Genomic DNA, 21268 nt, shown 5'->3' with positions numbered 1-21268 from the left:
TGGGTATTTGTAAGACCTGAGCACTAGAAGTTTGAGCAGCCTTGAGCCCCTCCTCATTAGCGGGATTATTTCTGGAATTTTTACTACTTGGCTGGGTACTTGTGTTGTTGGTTAAGTCAAAAAAAAAAAAAGAATCGAAAGAAAAGAAGAAAGCAATTAGGGTGGAACAAGGCCGAACAAGAAGAAAGGAAGAACTTGGCTCTTTTATTGCCAAGACAACAACCATTACATATTGTTTCTAAGCCAACCAGAAAAATTCAAACAAACAAAAGAAAGAAACTCAAAAGTTTTGGCCTACCTCTTCTTGAAATTCTTGATCACCTTGAGCCTTGATCACTTGAACCACCCTTTGAGGTTCTTGAAAATCTTGACCATCTTGTTTCTTGAAATCTTGCACCTCTCTTCAAATAAAGAGTTTCTTGTATGATCTTGCATTCATACGGGGCTTTCTTGGTTTAGGACTAAACTGCGTGGGAGTTTCTTGAACAGCCCGTTAGGGGGATCCTTGAGTGACATTACTCACACTATCTTGGGAGGCCATTGTCTTGAAACAAGAACCAAGGCTGCCTTGTCTTGCAAAGAGAGGGGAGGAGCCGAGTTATTTTGTTCTTTGAAGTGTGAAGGGGCCGAGTCACTTGGAGTTCTCGGACAAAGTTGCGGCTATGAGAGAGAATTTTATAGCCGACTTTGGGAAGGGTTTTCAAGGAGAAAAAGTGGAAATTTTCAGTTGGCAAAGGTTGACACCAAATCTGGTTTGCTAGCCTACTTGGGAGGGATTTGGGAAGTTTCCAAAGGTTGTGCAAGAAAGGTTTTTCAAAGAGTTTCCCAAAACCAACTTGTTTACTTGGATAACTCTTTGATCCACTTGGACACTTTTCTATTTTTTCTCCTTGCTTTTGGGAACCACCCCTACTTTCACTCCTACCTTTTAGGAACCTCTCCTACATCTTAGGAAATCTAGGGTTTCCTTCCTTAGTGCTATTTCCAAATCTGCCCGCCACCCATAACCCTTCAAATCTCGTACATTCCTTCCCAAAATCTCACCCAATTGTGTCCGGCATTCATGAATACTCTTGAGGGTAAGTTGGTGATAATCATTGGACTCGAGCAGCATTTCTCAACTACCTAAACCAACAGGTAAAGGTACTTGGTAAGCCTAATAGAGCGATTTGAGTACCACACATGAGAGTAAGTGATACACTAAGGGAGTGAAGTGAGAATATACTTGTATTTTTGCCTTGTTACTAACCTTTTGCAGGACACTGCGAGAAACATGGAGCAACAACAAGCAACCACCGACTACTCATTGTTGTTCACCGCAATGAAGAATGAGCTTAGGTGCATCAGTGAATAACAAATGGAGGAGATGCACACCCGCTTTGAGGAGATGTCCAAGAGTCTCACACGAGGCTCTCGTTCTAGATCTCACAACCGGAGCAACCGAGGTACCAAAACGGCCAACAGTGAAGACTACTCCGCTAGTGAGGATGAGGAGAAATTGGAGAAGCATCGAAGGGACACGCCCAAAAACAAACTAAAGGGGCTTCAGATTCAAGTACCTGCGTTCAAAGGCAAGAGTGACCCTAAGGCGTACTTGGAATGGTAAGGCCGCATCGAAATGGTCTTTGACTGCTACGATTATAGCGAGGAACAAAAAGTCAAAGTCGCCACTTGATGTGTGCACAGACCTTGGCCCACGCAATGACCCAATTCAAGTACCATTGGGCCCAGTCACACGTGCACGGGCTAAGCAATTCAAGGAATGTTCAAAACCAACAAGGAGTCCATCAAGACATTGAATGCTTGGAAGGTGATAATCTAGTTGTCTACACGATGATCCAAGCCCGCAAAGAGAGCCCGTGAAGAGCCAAGTGGGCCATGGCCGATTAGGCCTTAGTGTTAGGAGTCTTAAGTTTATATTAGTCCTTTTTGTTAGCCAAAGATTCGGCCCACCTTTGTTTAAGAATGGCCGAACCACTAGGCCCTTTTTTTTATTGAGTCCATGGACCAGCCCACCTTGTCCAAGGAGTGGCCGACCATTTAGCTTTTCGATATTAGGGTTTCAGGGTTTCATTAGTTGTGCCTATAAAGGCTTGCTTTGTAAGCATTAAGGGTACACGAGTTTTATGAATAAAATTCTTAGTATTTTAGTTTTCTTCCTACAAGAGAATTCGAGCCTATAACTTGCTTTGGCAAGGGTTCTTGAGCAATCCTGCGTCCTGTCCTGGATTGTCCAACTGACCTATTCCCCTGGAGTACTCACCTTCATTGGAGCGTCGTTCTACCGCTTTAAACCAACTCGTGTCGTTCGTGTTGATTTAAGGTTCCGCAATCCAAGCGTAGGACAATCTCGCTAGATCCTTGTGCAAACGTGCTACGTGTCTCGAAACAAGTTGATCGAGGAACGTATCAGTTGGCTTCAGAGCTTTGGTAGAGGTTTCTTCCGTTATATCCGTAGTTTTGTCTTAGTTTTCCTTGTTTCCGCTGCCTTGTTTTACACAAAAAAAATTCAGTTCGTTGTAGTTGTTATTCTTGTTGCGCCATTTTTTCGTTGAGAAAATTCTATCCATGTCTTGTGCTTGTGTTCCGTCAAAAAAAATCTGTTTGTGTCGTTTGTGTTCGTGTCATTGAGTCTAGCCCTAATCTGTCCGCCCTTGTTGTGCATTATATCAAAAAAAAAAAATCCTGACCGTTAGATGTTATTGTGGCTTTAGCGTTGAAAATTCTGTCCGCCATTTGTGTCTTGTTGTTTGAAGTAATTCGGTCCATTGAGTGCTGCCATTCTTCACCAAATTTCTGTCCGTTAGTTGTGCTAAATCTGGCCAACGTTGTTTCCATGTTGTTTTGCAAAACCACTCGCTAAATTCTGCCCGAACTTGCTTGTGTTGTTGAGGCGTCGTGATGGAATCAAAATCTGTCCATGCATGCGTCGTTTATTGCCTTGACAATCTGACCATATCTTGTGTCCAACTTCTATCCAGAGTCGTGTGTTGTGGTTGTTAGAGCCAACATGTCCGTGTTCAACAAGGGAACAACGAAACTTATAGTAGTGGCGGCTAGGGTTTTCGCTTGCGCAAGGGTCCCTTGTTTCCAAATCTGTCCAAGTCGATTCTCGAGTCATCCAAGTGGTTTTCTTAATTTCCAAATCTGATTTGTGGTTAATTTAGTTGGTACTTGCGAATCTTGAAGGAAACCTACAAGAATCTAGGGTTTCTTGAGTTTCTTGAAATCAAAACTGGAAATTCTTGAAGTCTTGAAACTTGCGTGGGAATTCTTGAGGGATTATTGACCGTTACTTGTGCCTTGTGGACCGAACCAAATCTGGAATTTTCATTCCAGATCGGTCAGGTTGTTGGTGTTATTCGTTTGTTAAAAAAAAAAAAAAAAGAAGCGAAAAAGAAAGGAGGAGAGACATTCGGGTAGGAAGAAAAAAAGAGGCCTACGGTAGGGGGAAGTGAATCTTTTTTGCCAAACAGTCTTGCATCGTAATTTTGCTCCCTCAAAACAGAAATTGCACAAAGAAAGGCACTCAAAAGTTTTGGCCTACCTCTTCTTGAGGTTCTTGATCTTGAATCTTGGAAGAGAGCAGCCGACTTGCCTTGTATCTTGAAAAATTCAAGGGCGAATTTATTATTGTGAAGGTGACGGCTTGGGCATGGAAAATTAATAAGCCGCTTGGTGTAGGGTTTTGGGAGGAAATCCGAAATCTGCTAGGGTTGGGATTTGGAAGTTCCTAAAGGTTGTGCAAGAAAGGGGTTTCTAAAGAGTTTCCAAAACCAACTTGTTTTCCCAAAATCAATTAGGAAACTAAGTAAATAACTTGGATAACTCTCCTACCTTCCCTCCTAATTTTTTGGAAACCTTCCCTATCTTTAGGAAATTCTCCTATATTCTCTCATCCATTTTAGGAAACTTTCCTATATTCTCTCATCCGTTTTAGGAAACTCTCATCCATTTTAGGAAACTTTCCTATATTCTCTCATCCATTTTAAGAAACTTTCCTATATTCTCTCATTCGTTTTAGGAAACTCTCATCCATTTTAGGAAACTTTCCTATATTCTCTCATTCGTTTTAGGAAACTCTCCTATATTCTCTCATCCACCTTAGGAAATTCTCCTCTATTCTCTCATCCATTTTAGGAAACTTTCCTATATTCTCTCATCCATTTTAGGAAAACTCTCCTATATTCTCTCAGCCACTTTAGGAAACCACTCCTACACCTTAGGAAGCTAGGGTTTCCTTTTCCTTTGTGTCGCACATTCCATTGCTGACCACCAACAATATCCCTTCCAAATTTGTCCATCTCACCTCGTTTCCACTCGTATTTGTCCCATACTCCTGATTACTCTTGTGGGTAAGTTGGTGACCCATTACTGGACTTGAGCAACATTTCTCAACTACCTAATCTGGCAGGTAAAGGTATTTTGGTAAGTCCATTAGAGTGCTTTGAGTGATACACACGAGGATGAGTGATACACGAGAGTAGAGTGTACATGTGTGAGCTTGTGTATGGAAGGAAAATTCCTTTGCTCTACTAACCATTTTGCAGGTCACATAGTCATGCCCACTGGAGTTGAATCTTGCTCATACAATCATGACTTCGTGGTGACTGAACCTTTCAAGAGGAGAGGTCCCAAGCGAAGTACCCCCAAGAACTCTAGTTCCATGCAATCCAGTTCACAACGTGGGTATCATTCACTCCGGGAGAGGATGCAACGCCACCGTGCTTTGTGTGTATATGAAAGGTATAAACAAGATTGTGATGAGTATAAGAAGGAGCAAAGCAGTTTGCGTAGAGCATCTAAATCGAGGTCAACTTCAAGCAAACGAGGTTCATCTAAGAAGTGTCGTGACAATCAAGACGAGGAGTTTGAGAATTCACAAATTGAGTCAAAGCTTCGTGAAGCAAAGAATGAATTCCGAAGTCGGACCAAAGCATTGGTTGATTCTATGATGGAAAGACTTAGCCAAGTGTTGGATTCCCACTTGGAGCAACTTAATCATGTGTCAACCGGTGATAAGAAAGGGAAAATTCATCCTAGCCCCTCGTTGATTGAAGAGCCAAAAATGAATGAGTTACAACTGAGCCATGCACATGAGCTAGACAATGAAAATCCGAACTCAAGTGCAATGAATGAACAAATGTCCAAGAAGAATAAAGTGGGAAAAGGCACGAATACTTTGGCCTTAGAGGAGGAGTTGGCCATGTTCACAAAAGTTGAAAGTTTTGCTAACACGCTAACATGTGCTTTGTTTAGTACCTCTTCTTTTGTGCAGGTTAAACAAAGTCAAGTAGAGTTGGTCATGGCATGTTCCATCCCGAAGTCATTTGGACACTTTGTGAGTTTCCATGGAGTTTGTCTTCTAGGAACTAAATCTCTTTGGTATCAATTCATGGAACAATGTCCATTCAAATCTGTCTGTGCCATTGGAGGATTGATTCAAGCTCATCTTAAAAGAGAAATTCCAGATTCTACTTCTTGTTCTTTACCTCTGGTTCATTCATCACCTTGGCCTTATTTTGTGCATGTTACTAGCACTAACTCTTGTTGCTCTTATGTAGGTGTTGATGAGAAGTGTCAAGGACTAGCACTGGAATCTCAAGTTGAATCAATTGGTGGAAGGAATATTGAAGTGTCAAAGGGAGTTTTCTCATTTAAATCTTGTTCTACACCTTCTTACCATTTAGTTAATAATGTCCCATCCTTTCTTTATCCAATTTCTGAATTGTTTCAAGTTGAAGGTTATTTTGTGTTTGTAGGTTGTAAAGTTGTCCAAATTTTTCCGACTATGACTAAAGTGTTGCAACCTGATTTCCTGCTTGTTCCAACTGCATGTTGCGCGAATGCATGTGATTTGTATGGAGTGAACTTCATTTCGTTACCGCCGCTTATGTTGGGTGATGCACACAAGTGTGTCAATCAAGATCCGAATGCTATCTTACCTCACTGGTTCGTGCTTCTAGGGAAGTGCAACCCGATTGGTTCAATGTTCCACCTCCAGATAGGCAAGTTGTGCCAAGTCAATGACCACCAGGCAAGAATCATACCACCTTCAACAACCCGATTCGGAATTTCTCTTGCTCCCATGAGCATCATTATGAAGATCCTTATCTTGCGCATAAGAATGGTGATGATATGACAATCCATGGGCGAAGGCTGATTGGAAAGCTTTGGGTTGCAACATGGAACGTTCACAAGCCTTATACACGAGCCTTCCTACCTTGGCAAATGTCCTTGTTTGAGAGCCTCATGAAGCTGACCAAACGACATTTAACTTGGCTCGTGACCTTTCATTTGTTCCCAACGTGGCTGACCTCCAAACTCTTGTTAGTATCTTTCATCCCCATTTAGATTTGAGGACAAATTCTTCTTAAGAGGAGGGGACTGATGTGTGCACAAACCTTGGCCCACGCAATGACCCAGTTCAAGTACCATTGGGCCCAGTTACACGTGCATGGGCTAAGCAATTCAAGGAATGTTCAAAACCAACAAAGAGTCCATCAAGACATTGAAGGCTTGGAAGGTGATAATCCAGTTGTCTACACGATGATCCAAGCCCGTAAAGAGAGCCCGTGAAGAGCCAAGTGGGCCATGGCCGATTAGGCCTTAGTGTTAGGAGTCTTAAGTTTATATTAGTCCTTTTTGTTAGCCAAGGATTCGGCCCACCTTTGTTTAAGGATGGCCGAACCACTAGGCCCTTTTTTTTAATTGAGTCCATGAACTAGCCCACCTTGTCCAAGGAGTGGCCGACCATCTAGCTTTTTGATATTAGGGTTTCAGGGTTTCATTAGTTGTGCCTATATAAAGGCTTGCTTTGTAAGCATTAAGGGTACACAAGTTTTATGAATAAAATTCTTAGTATTTTCGTTTTCTTCCTACAAGAGAATTCTTGCCTATAACTTGCTTTGGCAAGGGTTCTTGAGCAATCCTGCGTCCTGTCCTGGATTGTCCAACCGACCTATTCCCTTGGAGTACTCACCTTCATTGGAGTGTCGTTCTACCGCTTTAAACCAACTCGTGTCGCCCGTGTTGATTTAAGGTTCCGCAATCCAAGCGTAGGACAACCTCGCTAGATCTTTGGGCAAACGTGCTACGTGTCTCGAAACAAGTTGATCGAGGAACGTATAACCACTGTTGAGTTCACCGACTACGTCCTAGTTTGATGGGACCAAGTAAGAACCCATAGGAGAAGAATGGGGGAACCGCAAATCCGAACTTGGCGAGAGCTCAAGGCATTGATGCGTAAGCATTTCGTTCCAAGCTACTACAACCGAGATCTCCACTCCAAATTGCAAACCCTCACTCAAGGCAACATGAGTGTGGAGGACTATTACAAGGAGATCGAGATGGCCATGATGAGGGCGAACCTTCAAGAAGATAGCGAAGCGACCATGGCTAGGTTTCTTCGAGGTCTCAACCTAGACCTTCAAGAAGCCTTGGAACTCCAACACTATGTGGATATGCAAGACCTTTTTGAACTCGCTATCAAGGCCGAGAGGGGAAAGAAACTGAGGTGAGGAGCTCGTACCTTCCAGTCTTCCAACTCAACCTCATGGAAGGGCAACCAACCACGGAGGGCGACCCATGAAGCTGGATATTCGGCAGCATCAACTTCTTCGAGCCGAATTCAAGGTAATGTGCCTAACCGAAATTCCAATTCTACCCCTAACAAGGTTACCGATGTATCCAGGTCTACTTCGAAGGCACTGCATGAGACTCCTAAGACTAGGAGTAGGGACATCAAATGCTTTAAGTGCCAAGGGTTTGGACATATTCAGTCTCAATGTCTGAACCAACAGGTCATGCTAATCACTCACAACGGCGAGATCGTGTCCGATGATGATGACTGTGAGGAGATGCCTGAACTAATCAAAGGCGACTGCCTGGATGAAGACTCAGTTGAGGAAGATTGCTCGCCTACGAAAGGAGAAGTAGGATGCTTGGTAGCACGACGAGGGCTAATTGCTCGAGTTAAGGAGGACGAGCAACTACAAAGAGAGAACCTATTTTACACCCGTTGCAAAGTAGGAGACAAGGTGTGTAGCCTCATCATCGACGGAGAGAGTTGCAGGAACGTGGCAAGCTTACTCATGGTTGAGAGTCTAGGGCTTCCAACTACTAAACATCGACACCCTTATCGCCTCCAATGGCTAAGTGAGGATGGAGAGGTACGTGTCTTCAAACAGGTACGCATCCCATTTATCATTGGAACATACACCGATGAAGTTGTTTGTGACGTCGTGCCTATGCATGCTACCTATGTCATTTTGGGGAGGCCCTGGCAATTTAACAAACACGTCACATTCGACGGAAGGGCAAACAAGTACACACTCTTACATGATGGCAAATGCAACCAACTCAAGTTGCAAAGAGAGTGTGAACAAGACCGTCAAAGGAGGAAGCTAAAGGCAGTCTGATGCGGTTGAGCACGAGGCCCAAAGTGTACAAGTAGACCCTGTGAAGGTGCCCCAAGGCCCAGTGACACGAGGACGAGCTAAGAGATTCAAGGAGTCCCTCCAAGCCTTGGTACGTGCCATCCAAACCCAAGAGAAACCGGGCATTGAAGGAATTGAGTTGGAACATCCTTGCACGACTACTAAAATGCTGCTTACAATTGAAGATGCAAGTGTTCAAGCTCCAAACGGCGGGCTGAGCCGCAGTAAGTACCCTCGCTGAGCCGTACGGGGGTCTCGCTTATGATCTATAGTTAGTTGGGCTAGCTTTCGGTCAAGTGAAGGCCCAAGGGGCTGGCCGAACTTTCCTTGTTATTTTTCCAGTCTATTAGGTCTTAGTCACGGCTATAAGTAGCCTGAAGTCGCATGTTACATGGAGTTTTTGAGAGTATTGAATAAAATTTCCAGAATTTCGTCCATTCCTTGTGGCAAATTCCCTTAGCTTGTGAAAGCTAAGTTGAACATCCTAGAGCTGATCCTAGGCTGTTCGTGACTTATCAATCAAGCACACATACTTGATTGTGGCGTCCTCTACCGTTAAATCTGTTCTTGAGTGGTCCAAGTTCGGGTTCAACTCCATCAAATCTTCATCGTGTTCCTCTAGATCCGAAATAGCTTCCGTCGCTCGCATCAGCTGGCATCAGAGCTGGTTAGAGGTATCACGAATATCCTTTTTTATTGTTTTTAGATCTGTTTTAGTCTTCTAAATTCGTAGCTCAAGTGCTTGGGTTTGTCAAGTCCTAAATCTGTCTTGGTTGTTTCCTTGTCAGAAATCTGCCTTTGTTGTTTAGTTGTTGTCCGAAATTTTCGGTCCAGTTTTGTCTTGTGTTTATGTTCTGTTTAAATCCAAAAAAAAAATCTATTGTGATGCATACCTTATTGTCATTCCCTTGAGTCGTTGCTGGAATTAATTTGCTGGGATACCGAATCTGTTTGCACTTGTTTCTGGAACCTTTGTGTTGTTGCTTTGCAAAACTCGAACATCAAAACCTTATTGGGGAAGTCTTGAGCTTCTTGGATCAAAGAGGTTAATCTTGGCAGTCTTGAAACCTGAAATAAACCTTCAACCGTGTTCTTGTTTTCATGGAACTTTGATCTTGAAACCAAATCTGTCCAAGTTGTTTACGTTAATTGCTGTGAGATTGTGGTCTAAACTAGCTGGCTATTGTGTGAAAACACCCCAATAGAAGTCAAAAAAAAAAAATTTTCAAGAAAGACGGCTCTAGTTTCCAACTCTTGACCAGCCGTCAAGTTTTACCAAATCTGATTCAAACTTGGACTTCCAAATCTGAACAACCTCCAATCCTTGTCAGCCTACAAGTTTTACCAAAATCTGATTCAAACTTGGACTTCCAAATCTGAACAACCTCCAATTCTTGACAGCCTACAACTTTACCAAATTTGGTGCAAAATCTGACCAGCCCCAAAATTTCGAATTTGAACCACTTGGGACTCCCAAATCTGACCAAACTCCAAGGTTTCCAATCCTTGACAACCCCAAGTGTCCAAATCAGATCACATTTTCCAATTTCCGAATCTTGAATTCTTGAATTTCCCTAAAACTGTTGGAGCAATTGTGACACCCGATTGGGCTGACTTTTAGGTAGTAGATTGCCCATTATTTGAGCAGCATAAGGCCACCCAAAATACTCCAAAACCCTTACCAAAAAGACCACGGACCAGCAGCTCAACAAATTCCAGAAAATTGGGTTTCGGGTAGAGTTTTCTAGGATTTTCAAAATTTCAGCATTCAAGTTAATTGTCTTACTTTCTTTTGCGTCGTTAGTTATTGTCCAACTATATTCTAAGTCTTGAGTCGTGTCTAGGTCTTCAGTCATTCAACTCCATTTTATTGCTACTAGCTTGTGTGTCACCTGTTGACTAGTCAAGAACGTACATTGCGGTGACGCCTAGTTTGTTCAACTCAAGCAACAAGCAAGCCAAGGAATTGCTTGGTAAGATTATTAGAGAGTGATACACTTGAGTGAAACACGAGTGTGAGTGACCTATACATCGTATTAAAAAAAAAAAAGAGAGAGGAACTTGTTTTGTTTATTTGTTTTGCAGGTGGACTAAATATGTCTAGTGGAGTTGGTGAACAAACCATGGACATCAAATTACAGTTGGAAGCCATGATGAGGGAGTTCAAACGATTGCTTAAGAATGAAATTGAGCCATTGCATGATCGAATTGATCAGTTGGAGAACTCGAGACCTCCACCTACCCCGAGTAAGGGCAAAGAATCGGCATACTCAAACGATGAAGAGGAAGCATTTGAGGGAAGGTACCAAAATGATCAAAGGTTTCAACGTCGAGGAGACGACACCATTAAAGGTGTCAAACTCAAGATTCCCTCATTCCAAGGCAAGTCGGATCCCGAGGCGTACTTGGAATGGGAACGAAAAATTGAGTTAGTCTATGAATGCCACACCTATACGGAGGAGCAAAAGGTGAAACTAGCAGCCGTAGAATTCACTGACTACGCCTCCATTTGGTGGGACCAACTTAGACTAAGCCGAAGGAGAAATCGTGAGAGACCTGTGGAAACTTGGGAGGAAATGAGGAGTCTGATGAGAAAAAGATTCGTTCCGAGCTACTATAGCCGAGATCTACACCGTCGGCTACAAGCTCTCAACCAAGGGTCTATGTCAGTTGAGGATTATTACAAGGAGATGGAAATGGCCATCATGAAGGCGGATTTGCGTGAAGATGGAGAGGCCACGATGGCTCGTTTTCTACATGGATTGAGGCCCGAGATTGCTGAAGTAGTGGAACTCCAACACTACCTCAACATGAATGAAATGCTCGAGAAGGCGGTTACCATTGAACGGCGCCTCAAGAGGAGGGGTACTGCACGACAAAGCACTACTTATCAAGCTGGAAATTGGCGCACTTCTCAACCAAAAAGGGAGGAGAAGGCCGCAGCTCCTTCTTACCCTCCAAGGCCAAATGGCCTCCCTTCCAAGGCAGCGCCCAAGCCTGACTTTAAGGCTAATAATGCAGCTTCCCAACCACGTGGTCGAGACACCAAGTGCTTTAAGTGTCAAGGATTTGGCCACATCGCTTCTCAATGCCCCAGCCAAAGGACCATGCTGATGTTGCCAAATGGGGAAATTGTATCAGATGAGGAAGAGGAGTACGAGGGGATACCGCCTCTAGAAGAGGAAGAGAATGAATCGAGTGAGGAGATACCTACGCATGAGGAGATTGGATGCCTAGTGGTTCGAAAGGTCCTCACTACCCGCGCCAAAGAGGAGGAAATGGAGGTACAACGGGACAACCTTTTCTACACAAGGTGTCATATCAAGGATAAGGTGTGTAGTGTTGTTATTGATAGTGGGAGTTGTGCCAATGTCGCTAGTCTACTCATGGTAGAAATGCTAGGGCTCCAAGTTATCAGACATCCAAGACCTTATCGCCTTCAATGGTTGAACAATGAAGGGGAAGTCCGTGTGTTTAGACAAGTAAAAGTGCCATTCCGAATTGGCAAGTATGAAGACGAGGTTACTTGTGATGTCGTGCCAATGCAAGCAAGTCACCTCATTCTTGGACGACCTTGGCAATATGATCGCGATGTCGAATTCAAGGGAAGAGTTAATAAATATGTCTTTACTCATTGCAATAGAAAGGTGACACTTGTACCTCTCACCCCAAAACAAGTGTATGAAGATCAAATGAGGCTCCAAAAGGAGTATGAGCTAGAACTTGAGAGGAAAAAGCGAGAGAAAAGTGAGGAAGAAAAAGGAGAGAGTAGGGCCGAAACCCTAGGAAAGAAAAAGGCAACAAGTGGGTCGGCTATGAGAGAAGAAAATAAGGGGAAGCTAAGCTTGCTAGCAAAAGCCAAAGATGTAAGGCGAGCTTTGTCTTCCAACCAACTCTTACTTATGCTTGTGTGCAAAGAAGAGTTGGTCAATTCATCCATACCTACTGACTCCTTGCCTTCTACTATGTTACCTCTCTTGCAGGAATTTGAGGACATATTTCCTGAGGATGTACCTGATGGACTACCACCGCTAAGGGGAATCGAGCACCAAATCGATCTCATTCCTGGAGCACCATTGCCTAACAAACCAGCCTATAGAATGGGTCCTGAGGAAACAAAGGAATTGCAAAGGCAAGTGGAGGAATTGCTAAGGAAAGGTTGGGCTAGAGAAAGTCTAAGTCCATGCGCTGTACCAGTGATTCTCGTGCCAAAGAAAGATGGAGCGTGGAGAATGTGCACCGACTGTCGAGCAGTCAATGCAATCACGGTAAAATATCGTCACCCTATCCCTAGGTTAGATGATATGTTAGATGAATTGCATGGTGCCATTATATTCACTAAAATTGATTTGAAAAGTGGTTACCACCAAATAAGAATGAAAGAGGGAGATGAGTGGAAAACCGCTTTCAAAACTAAACATGGTCTATACGAGTGGTTAGTAATGCCATTTGGCTTAACTAATGCACCTAGTACCTTCATGCGTTTGATGAACCATGTTTTGAGACCTTTTCTTGGGAAATTTGTAGTGGTTTACTTTGATGATATTCTGATTTATAGTAGAAGCTTAGAGGAACACCTTGAGCACCTCAAAGCCATCTTTGCAGTACTTCGAAGGGAAAGGCTATATGCCAACCTTAAGAAGTGCACATTTTGCACTGATCGTGTTGTGTTTCTAGGATATGTTGTAAGTGCGCAGGGCATTCATGTAGATGAAGAGAAGATTAAGTCCATCCAGGAGTGGCCAACACCTACCTCTGTAAGTGATGTGCGCAGCTTTCATGGATTAGCAAGCTTCTACCGTCGCTTTGTGAAGGATTTTAGCACCATTGCTGCACCTCTTACCGCGATCATAAAGAAGAACGAGAAGTTCTTTTGGGGGGAAGCCCAACATAAGGCTTTCCAATTGCTGAAACACACTCACACATGCACCACTCCTTGCAATACCTAACTTTGATCTCACTTTTGAAGTGGAATGTGATGCATCAGGAGTAGGAGTAGGAGCCGTACTCATGCAAGGAGGGAGACCGATTGCCTACTTTAGTGAGAAATTAAATGGCGCGGTCCTCAACTATTCAACTTATGACAAGGAGATGTTTGCCCTCGTACGTGCTTTGGAGACATGGCAACACTACCTACATGCCCGGGAATTCGTCATCAAAACTGACCATGAGTCTCTCAAGCACCTAAAAGGACAACAAAAGCTGAGCAAACGGCATGCCCGATGGGTAGCTTTCATCGAGTCTTTTCCATACGTTATCAAATACAAAACAGGGGACGAGTACGATTTGAGGGCAAATCCTTTTCAAGAGGAGGGGAATGATGCGGTTGAGCACGAGGCCCAAAGTGTACAAGTAGACCCTGTGAAGGTGCCCCAAGGCCCAGTGACACGAGGACGAGCTAAGAGATTCAAGGAGTCCCTCCAAGCCTTGGTACGTGCCATCCAAACCCAAGAGAAACCGGGCATTGAAGGAATTGAGTTGGAACATCCTTGCACGACTACTAAAATGCTGCTTACAATTGAAGATGCAAGTGTTCAAGCTCCAAACGGCGGGATGAGCCGCAGTAAGTACCCTCGCTGAGCCGTACGGGGGTCTCGCTTATGATCTATAGTTAGTTGGGCTAGCTTTCGGTCAAGTGAAGGCCCAAGGGGCTGGCCGAACTTTCCTTGTTATTTTTCCAGTCTATTAGGTCTTAGTCACGGCTATAAGTAGCCTGAAGTCGCATGTTACATGGAGTTTTTGAGAGTATTGAATAAAATTTCCAGAATTTCGTCCATTCCTTGTGGCAAATTCCCTTAGCTTGTGAAAGCTAAGTTGAACATCCTAGAGCTGATCCTAGGCTGTTCGTGACTTATCAATCAAGCACACATACTTGATTGTGGCGTCCTCTACCGTTAAATCTGTTCTTGAGTGGTCCAAGTTCGGGTTCAACTCCATCAAATCTTCATCGTGTTCCTCTAGATCCGAAATAGCTTCCGTCGCTCGCATCACAGTCGACCCTGGTAAAGGTTCCACTTCTATAAGTGAGCAATCGACCAAGGGTCCAGTGAGCACACCTAATGTTACACATGACAAATCACCCACTACACATACCACTAGGAAGCAAAACATAATTATTAAGGCTAAAGACGTTAGAAAAGTTGTGAATTCTGATCAGCCTGTACTTCTTATGATTTGCAAACATGTGCTCTTAGATGTTGCTGAGCTCGACAAGGCATTGCCTTTGAGCATGGTTACTCTTTTGCAGGAATTTGAGGATGTTTTTCCTGATGAGATCCCTGATGGCTTACCACCCATTCGAGGGATTGAACACCAAATCGACCTCATTCCTGGAGCACCACTACCCAGCAAACCTACTTATTGCATGGGTCCTGAGGAGACAAAGGAGCTTCAAAGGCAAGTTGATGGCCTATTAGGTAAGGGTTGGGTAAAAGAGAGTCTCAGTCCTTGTGCTGTGCCCGTGGTCCTTGTTCCCAAAAAGGATGGCACTTGGCGCATGTGCATTGACTGTAAGGCCGTCAATGCTATTACTGTTAAATATCGTCATCCCATTCCTAGATTAGATGATATGCTTGATGAACTCGATGGTGCTGTAATATTCACGAAAATCGATTTAAGGAGTGGCTATCATCAAATTAGGATGAAAGAAGGCGATGAATGGAAAACGACCTTCAAAACCAAGCATAGTCTCTATGAGTGGTTAGTCATGCATTTTGGGTTGACTAACGCCCCCAGCACACCTTCATGCGACTAGTGAACCATATGTTGAGGAATTTTATTAGCAAATTTGTCATTGTTTATTTTGATTGATGAGGGGCTCAAGGCTGGTCAAACACAAGTTGCACAAGTCATTCAAGTACCAAGTGGTCCAGTTACAAGAGCTCGTGCCAAGAAGATGTGTGAATCTTTACAAGCCCTTGTGAGTACAATCCAAGGTCGCATTGGAGAAGATTTAAAGATTATTGAAGGTTTGGAAAATGAAGATTCAAAACTTTACACTTTGCTCCAAGTAGAAGACCCTCCAGCGCCTGTTGCTAGTTAGGCGTGCCTTCACATAGGGGTCACGCTTAAGGAGGAGTTAAGTTAGTTCTATTATTTATCCTTTTATAGTTAAATATTAATTAAAGTCAGTCCATTATGAACTTAGGGCTGGCCGAATCCTTTTCATTAATTGGTAGGGTTAGTTTAGTCAATTTTGGGATTAGGGATAATTCTTGTAAAGGCTATAAATAGCCATACTTCCTCCTTGTTAAGAGGGTCAGAAATTACATAATATTTGTGAGTTTATTCACTTTTCTCTTCCAAGAGAGCTTTGCTTGAATACTTGAGAGTTTTCTTGAGTTATTCAAATTGAACTTATCAATCAAGTATACTCCTTGATTGTGGCGTTCTTCTACCCAAACCGTTGGTTCACTAAATCGTTAGTTGTTGGGTTGAGATTCATCTTAGTTCATCAACTCGGGGTTTAGAGGGGTCATACGTGCCGCCTTTTTCAACTTGATTGTTCGTCTAGATCCGCGCATTCGTATCAGTTGGTATCAAGAGCTAGTCGACGACATCAAGTATATCCCATTGCATCTTGTAAGTTTTCCTTAAAGTAACAAAAAAAAAATTTTTTTTTCTCCGTTTCTTATAGTGTTAAATTCTGGTCGTATAGAAATTCCATAAGCGGCTAGGGTTTTGTCTTGTGTTCTTGTTGTTTATCCTTGTTTTCGTTGATTGTTTGTTGGTTGTTGTCCGCAATTCATCCATCGTGTGTCTTGATTTCGTGGGTCTTGTGTTTTGTACTTGAATTCATATAGAGTCATCCAAAAAAAAAAAAAAAAGGTTACTGTTCATCGGGGTACTATTCACCCGAAAACACTGTTCATCCGAAAATTCTTGTCTCGAACTTGCGGCTGCCCTTGCTCAAATTTGACACAAAGATCTTGTTTCTTGTGTGTAGGATCCGAATTGAAAAAGAAAGAAAGATCCATCTTGCAAAAAAAAAAAAAACAACGCAAGAAAGAAAAAGAAAACACAAATCGGATTTCAAGAACAAGAAAATAATTTGCTTGGGTAGCCTAGCCGAGCTTGGGTTGAAAGAACAAACCTTGTTGCCTTCAATCTTGAACTATTGGCCATCTCTCTTTGTCCACGAAATACCAGAAAACCAGCAGCCATTAACACCCCAAAACAACCAAGAAACCTTGCTATTAAATAGCCACACAAGGTGGGAAGATAAGATAGGGGTTTCCTACTTTGTAGCCACCTCTTGCTTTTGTTTCTTGATTGTGGTTTGTGCCAACTGCCCAGCCGATCCTTGGTGCATATTTTATAGTATTTCCAGCCAATAAAAACGTGGTTTACAAGTCCCAAGAGTCCTAATCAGTTTTGGATTCCACTTGGTAGTTAACTCCTAAAATTAGCTACTAGTCACAATCCACACTTTCCCTTTTCTTGGCTTTTTTTTTTCTTCTTGGGCGGACAGCTTAGGGTATTTTTTCCAGCATATTATACATTTCCTTTTGTGTCTTCAAATCAGTCCAATAAACTTCCAAAAATCACAACCTTCATCCGCCACACTTGGGTGTAATTTGGTTCAAATTTGATTGAATTTCTTCAAGAAAATTCTGATTTCTTCAAGAAAAGCAATCTAGTGACTTGAGAAGTGATTGGTGAGATCATTAGAGTGTTTTAATACACTTGAGTGAAACACGAGTGTGAGTGATATACTAAGGGAGTGAGTGAGGTGTTATTTCCACTAACCCTATTTTTGCAGGAATCCCTCAACATGTCCGAAGGGACGGAAACTACTCCTTTTGATATTAAACTTGTGATGGAGGCTATGACTGAAAAATTGATCAAGATAATGAAATAGGAATTAGAACCATTGCATGAGAGGATGGATAGTCTCGAACACTCCCAAACCAATTCTAAGTCCCGGAGACACAAAGCACCAACCCGTGACTATGAAAGTTCCAACTCCGAGGAGGAATATGGGTCGAGGACATGGAGGAATAAACACCGCAAAGCTGGTGTGGATCCAATCAAAGGCGTTAAAATGCAATTGCCTACTTTCCAAGGCAAATCCGACCCCGATGTCTATTTGGAATGGGAGAAACGAGTGGAGTTGATCTTTGATTGCAATGATTACACCGAGGAGCAGCAAATGAGACTTGCAGTCATGCAATTAACCGACTACGCCATAGTGTGGTGGGATCAAATCACTACTAGTAGAAGACGAAGTGGTGAATACCTTATCACTACATGGATCGAATTGAAGGGTGTCATGAAAAAACGCTTTGTTCCTAGTCACTACCACCGTGACTTGTACCTCAAACTTCAAAATTTGACACAAGGTACCAAAAACGTGGACCACTACCATAAGGAGATGGAGATAGCCATGTTAAGGGCTGACATTGTCGAGGACCGGGAAGCTACTATGGCACGATTTTTAAGTGGATTGAGGCCTGAAATAGCGGATCAAGTGGAGATGCACCATTATGTGGACCTCCATGATATGCTAGACAAAGCTATTAAGATTGAAAGAAGGCTCAAGAGGAGGGGTCCAATTCGACAAAATTCCAACTTTCAAGCTGGAAATTGGAGAAACCAACCCTTCAAGAGGGAGGTCAGCCCCTCTAGTGCATTCCCTTTGACCAAACAAAGTGGGACAACCAATGAATCACTAAGGCCGAATGCAACTTCCTCAAAACCACCCTCAAGGGGCGATGGTAGGCCTACTCATGAGGTAAGCAAAGTTCGATACCGAGACACTAAGTGCTTTAAGTGTCAAGGATTTGGACATATTGCTTCCCAATGCCCAAATCAAAGGGTTATGCTTATGCTACCAAATGGGGAAGTACAAATGGATGAGGAGGATGTGATGTGTGCATGAACCAGGGCCCAGTCCAAGTCCCATTGGGCCCAGTCACACGTGCACGGGCCAAGCTCTTCAAAGAATCCCTCCAAGCCCTTGTTCGAGTTGTCCACGATCAACATGGAGGCTATAGAGATATTGAAGGCTTGGAAAGGATCAATCAAGCAATTTACACTTTGGTCCAAGCCCAGGAAGACTCCAGTGGGCCTCCTTACGAATCGGCCGAGTAGGGCCTTAGTCGTTGTTTTCCATTTTAGTTGGACTAGTTGTTCCGTAGAAGGCATGAGGCCGGCCCACCTTGATGACAAGGTAGCCGACCTCCCCTTTAGGTTTCTTTAGGGTTTTCGTTATTTCATTAAGCCTATAAATAGGCTAGCCTTGTAAGGTTAAAAACTAGTTTTTGGATGATTAAAATTATTAAGTGCATTCGTTTTCTTTCATAGAGAATTCGAGCCTTTCAACTTGCTTGGCAAGGGTTATTGAGCAATCTCGCGTCCTGTCCTTGATTGTTCATCCGACCTATTCCCCTGGAGTATTCACCTTCATCGGAGTGTCGTCTACCACCTTCAATCAAATCGTGTTGTCCGTTTGATTAAAGGTTCCACAGTCCAAGCGTTAGACATCCCCGCTAGATCCTTGGGCAAACGTGCTACGTGTCTCGACCGTGGATCGAGGAGCGTATCAGTTGGCTTCAGAGCTTTGGTGGAGGTATCTTCCGTTATATCCGTAGTTTTGTCTTAGTTTTCCTTATTTCCGCTGCACTTGTCTCAAAAAAAAATATTCTGTTCGTGTGTTTTCTTGTGTTGCAAATCTGTCCGCTGCTTAGTACATCATTGTTGCGACCAATTCTTGGTCAAAGTTGTGCCTAATCTGTCCGTAGTTGCTGTTCTTGTTGCGGCTTTGTTAGTCACAAAATTCTGTTTGCGTCACTTGTCTAAAAGAGAAAAAAAATCTGTCCGCCATTCGTTGTGTCTTGTGGCGTCGATTCAGTTGTGATTTTGTTGTTCAATCCTGTCCGTACTCCTTGTGTGTTGCTGTCCGAAGTATTCTGTCCGTGTAGTTCCTTGCGAAAAAAAAAAAACTGTTTAACGAAAAACAGAATTTTCTACTCGTTAGTTTTGGTCCTTCGTCACGTCAATTTCTGGTCAGTTGTGTGTCGTTGTGCTAGTCCCAATCTACCCAGATTTCGTACTCTTGTGGCATCCATCCTGCCCAGCAATTAGCCATAGCCGAATCTGCACAAAAAAAAAAAAAAGAAGGAAGACGGCTAGGGTTTCCCAAGTTGCGACTAGGGCTTGGTCTTTGTTTGTTTTGTTCATATCTGTCCAAGTGTTACGTGTTCCATCCAAGTTGTTTAATTAGTTTCTCAACTGATTTGGAGTTAAACTTGTTGGTGTTGGAATCTTGAAGGAAACTACACGCATCTAGGGATTCTTGACTTTCTTGAAATTAAATCTTGAAGTTCTTGAACGTTCTTGATAAATCTTGGAGTTTTGGGATTGTTGAATGTTGCGAGTGTGGGGCTGATCTTAGTTCTGGGATTTTTTCCTCATTCGGCCAAGAACTTGTGTGGTCTTTAAGTCAGAAAAAAAAAGAAGAGAAAAAAAAAACATTCGAACAACAAGGAACAAAGAGGGAAGCCGTATTATTGTTGTCAAATCTGTCTTGTTATTTCTTGTTCTAACCCAAACCAGAAAATTACAGCAAGGAAAAAAAAAATTCAGAAGTTTTGGCCAACCTCTTCTTGAAATTCTTGACCACTTTGAGCCTTGATTACTTGAACAACTCTTTTTTGAGGTTCTTGATCATCTTGAGCCTTAAAAACTTGCACTTCCCTTCGGATAAAGAGTTTCTTGTAAGATCTTGCATCCATACGTGGCTTTCTTGGTTGAGGAGTGAATTTCTTGGGAGATTCTTGAGTAACATCACTCGCATGCCCTTGGGAGTCCATTAGAGCCGAATTTCTGGAGTAACAAGAACCGAATCTGTCTTGTTGGAGAGAGGGCCGAATTTCTTGTTCTTGGAGTAGAGAGAGAGCCGAATTGTTTGGGGGTAAATTGCGGCTGTGAAGAGGGAGTTTTATAGGAAGTATAACCGACTTAGTGAAGGGTTTACAAGGAGGGAAAGAATTCTGGAAATTTCGGTTGAGGGGGGGAAACAAATCTGTTCAGGAGTTCCACCTCTTACTTGTTTTCCAAATTAGTTAGGAGACTAAGTAATATACTTGGATAACACTTGGACACCTTCCTACATTTTCTCCTCCATTTAGGATATCCTCCTATATTCTCTCATCCTTTTTAGGAAACCACTCCTTCATCTTAGGATTCTTAGAGTTTCCTTTCTTGGCAATATTTCCCAAATCTGTCCACCGACCCTAAACCTTCCAAGACCGTCCTTCCTTTTACAAAATTTCACCCAATTGTGACCTCCACTCTTGTTTACTCTTGTGGGGAAAAGTTGGAGGCAATTATTGGACTCGAGCGACATTTCTCAACTATCTAAACCAATAGGTAAAGGTTACTTGGTAAGTCTCATAGAGGTAATTGAGCACTACACACGAGCGTGAGGGGACACACTAAGGGAGTGAAGTGAGGATTATATTTGCACTTTCTTTGTTTTTTTTTTCCTAACTTTTGCAGGGGCAACAAGAGAAGCATGGAGCAACAACACCACCACCAACAACAAGCAACCACCGATCCTTCATTGTTATTCGCCGCGATGAAAAATGAGCTCAGGCGAATCAGTGAGCAACAAATGGAGACGTTACACACTCGTTTTGACAAATTGTCCAGGAGCCTTACACGGGGCTCTCGTTCTAGGTCCCATAACCGGAGTAACCACAGCACCAAAGAGGCAAATGGCGAGGACTACTCCGCTAGTGAGGATGAGGGGCGACCCGAGAGGCCTACAAGGGACACGCCCAAGAACGAAATCAAGGGGCTCAAAATTCAAGTCCCCGCATTCAAAG

The sequence above is a fragment of the Coffea arabica genome, chromosome 9c (assembly GCF_036785885.1).
Source record: "Coffea arabica cultivar ET-39 chromosome 9c, Coffea Arabica ET-39 HiFi, whole genome shotgun sequence".
NCBI lineage: Eukaryota > Viridiplantae > Streptophyta > Magnoliopsida > Gentianales > Rubiaceae > Coffea > Coffea arabica.
Note: the sequence above shows the minus strand (reverse complement) of the source record.